The sequence below is a fragment of the Maniola jurtina genome, chromosome 10 (genome assembly GCF_905333055.1).
Source record: "Maniola jurtina chromosome 10, ilManJurt1.1, whole genome shotgun sequence".
Taxonomy (NCBI): domain Eukaryota; kingdom Metazoa; phylum Arthropoda; class Insecta; order Lepidoptera; family Nymphalidae; genus Maniola; species Maniola jurtina.
The window spans coordinates 9,808,070-9,820,747 of NC_060038.1; the positions used below are offsets into that span (position 1 = coordinate 9,808,070).

At 37.2% G+C, this 12,678-nt stretch overlaps 1 protein-coding gene and 1 long non-coding RNA gene across 2 annotated transcripts in view; both read left to right on the plus strand.

The window, feature by feature from the left end:
- LOC123869166 (homeotic protein ultrabithorax) overlaps positions 1 to 12,678 on the plus strand; it is a 147,092-nt gene that overhangs the window by 113,875 nt on the left and 20,539 nt on the right. The window lies entirely within an intron of this gene.
- LOC123869174 lies at positions 690 to 7,825 on the plus strand. Its single transcript, XR_006796830.1, has 4 exons — positions 690 to 699; positions 3,650 to 3,660; positions 4,952 to 5,062; positions 7,815 to 7,825. It is a non-coding gene; the product is annotated as an uncharacterized LOC123869174 (long non-coding RNA).

Genomic DNA, 12,678 nt, shown 5'->3' on the forward strand with positions numbered 1-12,678 from the left:
CAAACGAGCGAAAAAATTACGTGCATATAGAATATTTTCGCTGCTGTTCTATAGAAACGCCTTATCTCTATACAGGGTTCAATAAACCGAGGGACGCGGCTGCCGTGGCTGAATCGCGGACGGCGAATTTATACGACACAATACGCATACAGGTGTCGTCGAGCTCAGCACCCCTTCAATAAACCCGACGATGGGAACTAAATAGCATAGGGCCCTCGTGAACTGAACTAAGCGTTAGAAAATATCTTCATCATTTTGCTCATCATTTCCGTGCGATATGGCGATCGATTTCTGGAATAAGTCATCGTTATGAATCACAGCAGCAATCTAACGCAATACAATAAAAATCCAATTATTTGTGAAAAATTCGTCGTTAACAAGATTCGATCAGCGAACAAAACGGAGCGCGTCGTAAATCAGCTCTGAATATTTGCAGCGCGTTCGGAATATGAATTATTCCTCGTGATTGTTCTTGCGACCACGCCATGGTTCATACATGAAGCGCGAACTAGTTTTTTCGTGGGCTCACTGCCATCGTAAATAAGAGCGATTTCGTAAAAATGTCGAATTTCTGCTCCTTGCGCCGTTTCAGTTTTTGTTTTCAGTCGCCGATTTCCTTTTTTAATACGTTTATCATGTGATCGTTCTCGTTCTGTTTATAATTAACTTTATCGACAGTTACTCTGTTGACCAAAATTGGTCGTCCGGGCGGCGCAGGTTCTTAGCGCCCGAGGTTCTCTTCGGGAGATAACCTGAATTTGTTTGGGCGAATTTTTCGAAACTGTTTTTTATCAATCGGTAGGCTGGCCGGTAATTGGCAGAGCGGCGGAGCGGGCAGCATAATTGACGGTGCTATCATTCTGAACTACTCCGTTCGGACATTCGGGGAAACTCTTAATTGGTCCACCTTTGTTGACGTTCAATATCACCGCTTCGATAATAACGCTACAATTATTAACAGATCGTTCCCTTTAATTAGCAACAACTTGAAAGTTATTACTCTCAATATTTGATTAACTGGAATGTCTGGTAAGTAAAAGGTTTTTCGACATACTTCATCAGGCATTGTATTTAACGCATGTAGCTTTTCAAAGAGCTTACGGTTGTTTTGAAATCAATATGGTTTGTAAAATCAAATAAGGTATCAACTCCAGGAAAGTTTCCTTAAAGTGCCGAATGGTACATTTTAATAAGGTGCTTTTGATTGAGCTCTTCAAAATAAAATTTGCTATAACGATTTCAAATATTTACCTAAGCTATATTTTTTACTGATTAATTCAGAAGAATTACTACAATGACTTAACTTTTTAGAAGGACGGCCGTGAAACAATTTCCACTAATAAGGTATTGTGAAGAGATCCTCCTGAGTCTTAAGTCACTAGAAGAAGTAGATTTCTTATTGGTTCATAATTAAAGCGTCCTGAAGGTGACCGTCTACCCTTAAAGACAAATAAAAACCGAGCATTCGTTGAATACTAACGAAAGCAGCTTCACTGAATCTCGCTCCCGAAAAAGTTCCCGAGCGATACTTATCAAGTGTTTGAAATGACACAACCGGATTCCATCCCTTTCGACATGTAGTTTTTTCCGAACGGGAAATAAAACTGACGAATTTCTCAATAAAAGGGAGATGACCGGCGAGTTGTCACGTACTGGGGCCGGGGGCAGAGTGGGTATTTGGAGCGGTGCAGCAAAAACTATTCAGGGGCCATTATTATGGCATTTTTGTCGTCTGACAGGGCTGCGTGGTCGCGGCCATTACGGCGCGCGGAGGGGTGTGCCGGCGGGCAGGCATCCGCGGCGCCCCGCCACCCCCGCCCCGCGCCCGCGCCGCCATCCATCTTCGATATGCACATAAAACGAACCGGACCTGTAACGGCAGACCCACATTCCCACTGCTCTTAAATTTATTTATCTCTTTATTAATTCTCGACTTGAATTTTAATGTTTGTGAAATTCGTCTTTGAATATTTCGATTTAGCCACGACAAGTTTATTGAATGTTTATTCATGTTCGAGATAAGAACTTCATTAGATTGGCGGATATCTGCATTGTAAATGAGCTTTTAGTGAATGAATAAAAACGTAGTTACCGACGCCTGTAAAGGGTGCATTACCTATCTGGACGTGGCAAGGTGTTAGGTGATATAAATCTAAAAGGCTCTAACGGGTGCTTTATGAACAATTTCAGTATTAATTATTATTCATTATTCAAAATATATTGATTACCGTCAACTAATATGGAAATACTAAGTGGCATTATTTACCTTTAAGGTGCGCTTATAAATAAAAGTTGGCAACATTTAATTTTTGTGTACATTTATGTAGGTGCAAAGTTCTTGAAGCTTTATGTACTTACATAATATTTTTTCGTTTTTACAAATAAATATAAATTCAAATGAGAATTCCTATTGGTCATATGAAAGCAGGCGGTAAACTAAGAAATATAGAAAAGAAAACACAATTAAAGTCAGCTGTTTACAATGGGAGCCAATAAAGCATGGCGAAGGCTTGCGTGGAATGATCCTAACGAAGTGCACTGCCGATATCGGTGGACAGTGCCTTGAGGGACAGTTTAATTAATGTACAGCCGTCAAGTGTACGTATAGACCTTTCTTTTATTAAGCAGTTTTATATATTTTATATGTATACCTACTACATTAGTATGACTGAGTTCATATGCTTTAGTTTAGATTGATCTACGTAGGACGCCTACGTAGCGAAACTAGGTAATAACGCACCTAACCTAACCTGTCATAAAAATTTAAAAAATGTACCAAAAAGCAATTTGTCATTGTTCGTTTAAAGAGCCTAAGTACCTATATTGGTAATATGGACCTTTGGAAGTAGTTCCGATAACTGCAAAGTGTCGCTACTAGATAGCATTAACAGTCGCTTCAGTACTGAGTGAACATACATACCTACATACATATTTTCACAAATTTCGTCACTGGCAGCAAATAAACCGTCGCTTAGCGGTCAGAGCGTCTCGGCCGCGAACCCAGAAGACGCAGGTTCGAATCATTTTTGATATGTGTTTGTAAAATAAACATTAAAGTATCGATTTACCTGGTAAGTAACTATTTAACTACTCCTGGTAGGTATTTTTTTTAATCGCGACACTTTTTATTACAATGTTGTCCTTTTACAAAACTGGCAAATGTATGAATTACCTAGATAAAATTTATTGGATACGCAACAATGCACCAAGCAAATTATAACAGACAGCACATACCTACTACCTACCTATTATTATTTATTACCCAATTATATAATTAAAATTGATATAATGTTTTAAGTAGGGTAAATTGTACTTAAAAGGCTACTCATCTTTATTTTATGTTTTGGTATTCATTTGTTACAATGTTGCACTTTCTTGTTTGAACCATTAATTGGTTCTAAAATTACTGTGGAATTTCACCCGCATACTTACACGTTTTTAATTTAACACTTTTTCTTAATGTCGTAACTGAAACAGTCTTAAGAATAAATACGGTCTTATTCATTCGATAACATGGAAACTTTCTTCGGTTGAATAAACTTTATTTAATTTTAATACTTTACTTTCATTTTAAAAATTCATCCTTTTTAGTAGATAATATTATTAGCATTGATCAATGATATTAATTAAAAAAAGTAGTACTAAAAAGTAGTTAAATAGGTAGGTATACGTACCTACCTATCTAAAGGGAACATTTATTAAAAGTACGACCCTTGACTGATGGGTCACATTTTGTGCAGCTAGTAGGTAGTACCTACTTACCTAAGGATCATTGCCATTAATCTATTATTACTTACCATAAAATAATCAGTTCAAAGTAGGTTGGTAGGTATTTACCTACTTATAAAATTGTAAACAAAAACTCTAAAATTGTAATATTAATTATGTAAATTGATTCTAAGTTGACAACTATCTATTTTTAATAAAATATATTGTCACCTTATTAAAAAAAACCGGCCAAGTGCGAGTCAGACTCGCGCACTGAGGGTTCCGTACTTAGGTATTTTTTCCATCAATTTGCAGGATAAATCAAAAACTATTATGCATAAAAATTAATTAAATTCTGTTTTAGAATGTATAGATAAAGCCCTTATGACACCCCACTTGGTAGGTATAGTCATCTTACTTTGAAATTTGAAACACACTTTAATTTTTTTTTAAATGATGTGACCACAAATTCGCGGTTTTCAGATTTTTTCCTGTACTTGTACTATAAGACCTACCTAACTGCCGAATTTCATGATTCTAGGTCAATGGGAAGTAGGTACCCTATAGGTTTCTTGGCAGACACGACGGACAGAGAGACAACAAAGTGATTCTATAAGGGTTCCGTTTTTCCTTTTGAGGTACGGAACTCTAAAAACAGGAATATCCGCTATCCAAATATTCCAATGAATGCCATGTATCCAGAAGTGAATATAAATTTCGCCTCTATGTAAATGTCAGGCTAATTCTCAACGAAAGTTATAAAGTAGAAGTTTTTCAACCTTTCAAAGTGCCGTTAGTCTCCAAAACGAAGAAATATGAATCGTCATGCAAGCACGATCCGAACTCCGAACTGTAACCTTCGGAGCCGCCCGTACCTCGCGAATACAATAACTAGATATGACATTTGTGTATCGGAGTTCAAATGTTAGCCATTCAGCTGCTTCCAAGATAGCCTTGTATTATTTAATCACGATCTGGAAAACCTTTTTTAGTGAAAACCTGATGTATAAATATTTCAATTGCTTCATACTTTTTTAAAGTCATTTATTAGGTAGGTGTAGCTGTACACTTATTAGATTTTCAGGAATCTTTTGAAAAATGCACACTTATTAGATTTTGAGGATTTTTTTGAAAAATGCATTTTTCATGGTTCGTCGTCCTTAGACCGAGCGCCGTTTCTATTTATTTATTTTTATTTTTCATGTACCAAAACAATAATATATTAGTAAGTAGTAGTAGGTAGTAGTAATAAATTAAGTCACATTGGAAATGCTTATCTCTAAACAGAGATTTCTTCCAGCTTCCCATTCGAGGTGGTGAGTAAGGCGTATTAATAAGTGGAATAGGTCTACGAGTTTCCTAAACAAAGGAGTGTAATGTTTTCAGTTCATATATGTATGTATCTATGTACCTAGTAGGTACATGTGAGTTTCTTTATTTCACAACTTTTAAATGCCTGAACATATTTGGATGTACGAGTAGGTACCTAAGTATGTATAGGGAATCGTTAGAATCCTAACATCGTATTGAGTGACACTGGCTATAATTTTTGAATAAAAATATCAAAATGGCGACTGTATGGTGCCATTTTCAAATGTGAAAATTTTTACTTTTTACGTTTTTAGGCGGGGCAGTTGTCTTTTTAATTACGACTTATTATTTAATTTTTATTTTGACTTAAGTAATTAATTTTTTTATATAGGTATTACCTACATACCTATTATTTTGTGACTAGGATAATAATATAATTGCATCTAAAGTGAATATGATTTAGGTAGTATTAAGGTTGCATCTTCTAGATAAATTGAGATTGTACCTGCCTTGTGAGTTGTGAAACAATCTCGAACATCTCTACGGGCGTAACTATCACTATCCAGTTAGTATAATTTGCAATTGCGCCTTTGCGTTAATTGATCCCACCGTGCTGTCGGTTACGATAATTGACAATAAATTGTTACGCACATTAATCTGTACATCAAATTACCTCTTCCTAATGGCATATTGAGACCAATATTCCATGGAATTATATCACCAACGTATAAATTGGTAGTATACAAGGTGTAATCTATATCAATAATTGAGAAGCTGAAGAACAAATCGGTGTAGTTGCTAGTTACCTACACTTTTGATCAAAATACTTTTTCTTTAATCTGGACTTTGATCCACGGAATACAAACTTGAACTCATTTCCAAGCAGAATGCCCTAAAATTGTACTGAAGTTGAGTCCAAAATCCATGATATCTATCACTGAATACAAACTTACTTATTTCGACGCAAAACGGTATAATTACCTACAGTACAGTTTTAGAAGCTTCCATTCCATTTTTTTGCTCTTCCTGTAAATTTTTATTTCGTGCAGTTACTTACACCCTTTTTTTAGAAAACTCCTTAATTTATATACCGTTTAACTATCTATATAGGTACAGGTAAAGTATACCAACTGTGATGAAGTTTGCCACACATTCATCAAAACTTGATGAACTCGATGTATACCTATTTAACTCTTTACCTATTTCTTGAGTAATCTTGCAAACACACATCCAAACACGCCGAAGAACGCGAGGCACGCACTAATTAACGTTCAACGTGAAACTTTGCCATGTAGCCTCACCAAATCAACTTGATCTGCGAGTATTCATACATCTTCCCCTTTTTGTTCCATTCGTTAAATGTGGGAAGGAAGGGGTGGGTCTCGTTAAACTGGGGACTACGTAATTGCGTGTCTAACGTGCCCTACACGTAACGTGGCCTTTTATTAGGTGGAAATTCTGTATATGGTGCTATATTCAGGCTTTGGGCGAGAGTTATGAAGTAAGCAGGGAGGAATTTATATCGCTGTCTTGAAATTAGACTATAGTTACCGACAACATGAACACCACGGTTCATAAATAGTAGAAATGACTGTAAACTCTACATTTTAGATGGTTAAAAACATTCCCAAATCTTTATTTTGAAGTGGCTTCTATGACGTCGATGCGTGCTCGCCCACCAGGGAATAAACCGGAAAAACATGTCACAATCACTGTAAGATAAGGGGCACAAAAAAAAAAACAAGAGACAAATGTGACAGAAATCTAACTCACTGAAAGTGAAACGAAAGAATGATTGACTTCATTGGCTGGGCAGGGCGTTGGTACGGTCGACCTCAGAATTCGAGTAGCAATTCCACGAAACTTTGCATCAAAACCTGTCGCACTTAGGTATGAATGACCTTTTTCTATAAACACGCCACGATCACCTTCATGATCAATAAGGTGCTAAACGACTTACGGCCTTTGACTGTACCTACACGTACGAGGCGACTCAGTCGGACAGAGTAGACAGAGATAAGAGACAGAAATTACAACAGGCAGCTTATTTAATTAACACTGCTTTGTTTTTTGGAATGTCAAGAAAAAAAAAACGGAAAATTGACTGACTTACCTACATAAAATATCAATAAATTAATATTCTTACAGTTGCAACCGGCGGCACCGAGTTTAGACACTTGAGATTTTGCATGGCAGTTCTCTTTATAATGTAAACGCCCACTAAGAAAGGATCTTACAAAATCTAAACCCACGCGGACAAAGTCGCGGGTAAAAGCTAGTAGAAAATATGAAATTGTAGATAGGTACAACATGTTTTTGTTCCAGTGACAAAATTTATTTCAATCCGGATCACATATTTATGCACTGCATCTAACTCAATGAGGCTTGATGCTTGATGCATTGTCATGTTGCTAGACAATCGTAAATGTCTGCATTACACATTGTTTACGACCGTTTAGCGCCTCGCCCGCATTATGGATTCTAAATAGGTGTATAAAATGATCGATTGGTATATTTTTTAATTGGCAAAGTTGGCGTGCCTTGCGGCTATAATTGTTTTTGCTTCTGTTTCAATTGTTCGTAGACTCATGCATAAGATTTTTTTTTAATGGTGTTGAATACTGGGCACAAATAGGTGTCACCTATTTTTAACCCCCGACCCAAAAAGTGGGGTGTTATAAGTTTGACGTGTGTATCTGTGTATCTGTCTGTGGCATCGTAGCGCCTAAACGAATGAACCGATTTTAATTTAGTTTTTTTTGTTTGAAAGGTGGCTTGATCGAGAGTGTTCTTAGCTATAATCTAAAAAAATTGGTTCAGCCGTTTAAGAGTTATCAGCTCTTTTCTAGTTTTCTTGTAGAAAAGAAGGTTAGATAACCGTTAGGTTCATAATATTATGTCATTAGACAAATGTCAAGCTGTCAAGATGGACGTTGCCTAAATACATAATTATTTATTTGAAAATGATGTTTTGGAAAACTCAAATACTTTGGATCGTCGGGGGTGTTATAAATTTTTAATTTACACTTGTTATATCTTTTTCGTAATATTCTGTTTGACACCTTTTGACACTCACATTGCTAGGCAGCTGTTTTAACATTTAAAAAAAAACCGGCCAAGTGCGAGTCAGACTCGCGCACCGAGGGTTCCGTATCCGGGTATTTTTTCGAGATTTTGCACGATAAATCAAAAACTATTTTAGAATGTACAGGTAAAGCCCTTCCATATGATACCCCACTTGGTATAGTTACCTTACCCTGAAAATTGAAAATACTAATTTATTTGTTCATGAACACATTTTAATTTTTATGTTCATGAACACGTTTTCGGATTTTTTCCTTTACTTTTGCAAAGAGGTCAAGGTCAACGTCAAGTACACTACAGACAACAAAGTGATCCTATAAGGGTTCCGTTTTCCCTTTTGAGGTACGGAACCCTAAAAGTTGCAATACAAAGTTCAGTAAGTACCTACGAGTAGATATCTCAGATTTATCACAGGACGTAGACCTACAAAGAAAGGCACAAATAAACAGTCTCTTCTAACTAGTTTCTTATGGAGATACATACATAGTTGTTTCCTCGGCATTGTTCGCTAACAAGCCCGTCTAACCGCGCCCCGGCACGACAGAGACTTGCTCCCATACCTACATACCATACCTACCTGTTATAAGGAGCTACACATCCAGTTATCGAAAGATAACCACTTTATTACTAGTAATAAGAACTGGTCAGACTTTAGACTTGTAATTATAAGGTCACAGATTTTTGGTGACAGGTTGCGCTTGATTGTTATCTCACTTGTATGTCTAATAGCTCGTTTACACAGGCTGCGTAAGTGTCGACGTAGCGCGTACCATTGCGTAGTAATATGTACTGTATGAAACATAGCACACCGCTTGCGTAAAGCGTGGACGTATGCGTAACCAGGTGTGTTTGTGGTTTACGCGCGTCACTACGCACGTGTCACGTGTACGTGCTTGGTGGGAATCGGCCTTTAGTTTTGTCTAAGTAAATACCTACCTCTTAATACTTAGTTCAGTGTTGTGCCACCTGAATCTATCGACTCCCTGAGACTCGTTTGATGTCATCAATTCACCTACTAAGCCCAAGCAGGGCTTTCCGGTACGAAATCGCTATTCTAGCACTTTACATCCCCTACCGTGTATAGGTTCTTTAAATAAAGAGCCCATTGCCGTTTCGGCTTCAGAGCGGTGACGCACTCCTCCGATCTGGGTCCGTGGAAATACGGATGTAAAAAACTCTTTGTTACGGATCTTACGGATGTAAAAGACATCTTTGACATATCTAGGTACGTCATAATACCTGTGTCCGATTTATTCCGAGGCACATCCGAAATATTCTCGCGGATGACGGAGAGAACTCGGACGACGGAAATCGGATCTAGCGCGTAAGCTACCATACAAATAGTTCTACGACTATTCGGAACGTATTTTTACGGATTCGAATCGCCCTCAGGATATAACATTCTATACCTACTTCAATCTTAAATTCACCATTCATCACTCAATACGACCGTGGTCGATGTCCGCCACTTTTTGGGTGCTCTACACTACCATTGTCATCCGACGACCTTTCAATTCCAACGTCCATCAATCCATCATTAGATATCGCCTGTAAATAACATCTGCTATCACATAGACAAATTCTATAAAACCATATACATTACTTACTACCTATAGGTATCTATTCTCTTTTAACAGATCTCCACTCTAAAAATCTGTACAGATGTCTTCATCTCTTCCATGATTCAAAATAACAGTTTCTTGCAGATAACCTATTCAAAACTATTTTACAAAAGTAACAGTGCAACCATTTAACCCTACACAAAACCCTGCCTCGTGCTGTGCCATAAAAAAACCTACGCAGGATACAGTTTTATTTCGAACAATAGACAATATCGGATTTTAGAAAGCTGACCATTCGTTGTGCAACTTTCTCCCTTTATCTTGAACACAAAGGTAAGAAAAGTTGAAATGTACAGTTCTTAGTTTTTTTATGATTTGCAATAAAAAGTCGGACTTAAAGCCATCCTTTACAAACTAGACTTTCTCTTAGATTTGCAAAACTTTTGAGGTTTTTTATTCGGTAAAAAGGTTTTGAATAAATTTATGGGCTCTATAATATTATACAAGTTTGAAATATTGTTTACATGTAGGTAGTTGAATGGTTTCTACCGATAAATTATGAATATTATGACTCGATATTGTCAGTTACAAATAAGCTGAATGCATTAGAATTGTACAACAATAAATATTACTAGTAGGTAGGTATAAAGTTCCTTTTGGAAATCTAACATACCTATATAGTATTATAAAGTCTACGTAGCTATACATTTTTGGACAGATCATTAACATACGACTAAATGTTGTCATTGGGTTATCGAAGGTGAAGAGTTATGTGAAATAGAGTTCCTGACCTAAGTCTCACATTTATCTAGCAAGCAAGCCTGTACAAGACAAGTTTTATAGCTCAATTTCCCAATTAAAATACGCATTAATTAGTATAATAGAATATAGATCGAATAGATACGCATCTAGGCGCATAGTTAGGTATTAAATTGTGCCGGAACGACGTTTACGAGCATATTGGCGCCATACAGGGTGCAACATGCTAAGGCTATCAGTTACCCCGCCGGCTAATTCACTGTGACAAATTAACAGCTAAATTTAACCCTCCGGTTTAATACCTACTTACCTATCTGTATATTAATATCGTAATATATTAATTCTGTAATATTACTTGTGTTATTGTACCTACGTGCTAAGCGGTGATAGCCTAGTGGTTAAGAGAATTCGGGAGGTCGGGTGTTCGATCCCAGTAATGAACCTCTGCGAATGACTACCTATTACTATGACAGACAGGCAGATGCAAGATATTAGGATAAAAGTTTTGCTCTATTTACTTAACTCATTCAAAGTCTCTATAAAATCTAAATGGCTAGTCTATCTACGTATAGGTATATTATATCTACCTATACTTAATATTATAAATGCGAAAGTATGTCCCACGTTTCAATTCCCATCCATCCAATTTTGAGGTAATTTGGTAAAGAGATATCTTGCATCCCAGAGGAACATAATTTATTTCTTATTCCCATAAAATCAAAGAGTTTCCACAAGATTTTGGAATACCTAAGTACCTTGTCCTTTACCATCACCTTGTCTTTTATAGTCTTAATATTTTTACTATTGTTTTTTATATCATTTAAAATCAGAAACTTTTTCTTCTGATTCGAAAATCGGAGCTGTTTTGAGGACTTTCGTAGATTGCCTGTTTTATGTACCTACTAACCTATTTATCTAAGCGACTATAAGGCAAATCTTTTCGCTTTTAATTCATTAGAATAAATCTCTAGGATCATCATTAGTCTATACTATTAGATACAAACGTAAATCATTAAATGTTGGAGCGGAACATGTTGTCGAAGTTCAGACAGATGTTTTCATTGTGGGCCGTAGAACATAACTTGACATGGTTAAGTACTTATCCGGGCTACATTGGGCTAGGCAGAGATAAATGGCGAGCTTGAAGACATATCTCATATTCAACGTCTACACGTCGCGCCGCCCTGTTGTAACGCAATGCGATCGCAACAACTCGCCTCAACGGTGTAATAATACGAAACAATACCTATAACCAGATTTAGAATCCATACTAATATTATAAATGCGAATGCAAATGAAATTTGGTACCGAGGTAGCTTGCGTCCCTGTAATTGACATAGGCAACTTTTTATCCCGGAAAATCAAACAGTTCCCACGGGATCTTTAAAAACCTAAATCCACGCGGACGAAGTCGCGACTCGCGGGCATCCTCTGGTCGAAAATAAGTAGGTACTTACCTTTTCGGAAAAACGCGTGAATCCTAGTTACTTTAGTAGTTCTAAAATATAGTTTTTCACTTCTATGACAGTTTCAACAGTAAAAACGTCCTATACCTACCTACACCGTGCGTAACGCGTCACTTAGGCTGGTTACAGACTATAGTTTTTTCTGCGTGTTTTACATTCGCTTTGACTTACTCACTTACACGCATTTTACATTTTAATAAAACGTGCGTGCACGCGCTCATTTCGGCGTATTTCTTCGATCCAGTGAATCAGTCGGTGACGATATGGATTGGCGTTATACGCGGCTTGTACGTGTATGAACTTATAAGAACGCCTACGCTAAAAAGCTAAAAAGTGCGCGTACGAAAACGAGCATATGGTTACATGCTTTTAAACGAGCAGTAGTGAGCTTTCTTAGTCAAAATAGTAGATTAGCGAGAGCTGGCCTTTTAGAATCTGTCAACCTACCTGAAGTAGGAACTTATGTATGAAATTATGTGCCGCGCCTTGCCGCTGCCGCCATACACGCCGCCCGAAGTTCATGGGCGGGTACATAGGTAGGTCTATAGATACATTTGCTTTCCGCTCACCGCTGGACCGCTAACCTCGTGGGCAGGCGGTAAGATAGAATCGATCAACATGAATTTAAAAAAATATGGCATACGTGCCAACCAATATTTCAGTCGTCTGTCGTGAGCTTACAATAGGTACATAGCGGGTCTACACACATTGAGCTTTTTGACAAACATTCGATCATTTTAGTAAGTAGGTACCTAGGTATCTAGCTATAACTGTAAAGTTTCCTATAG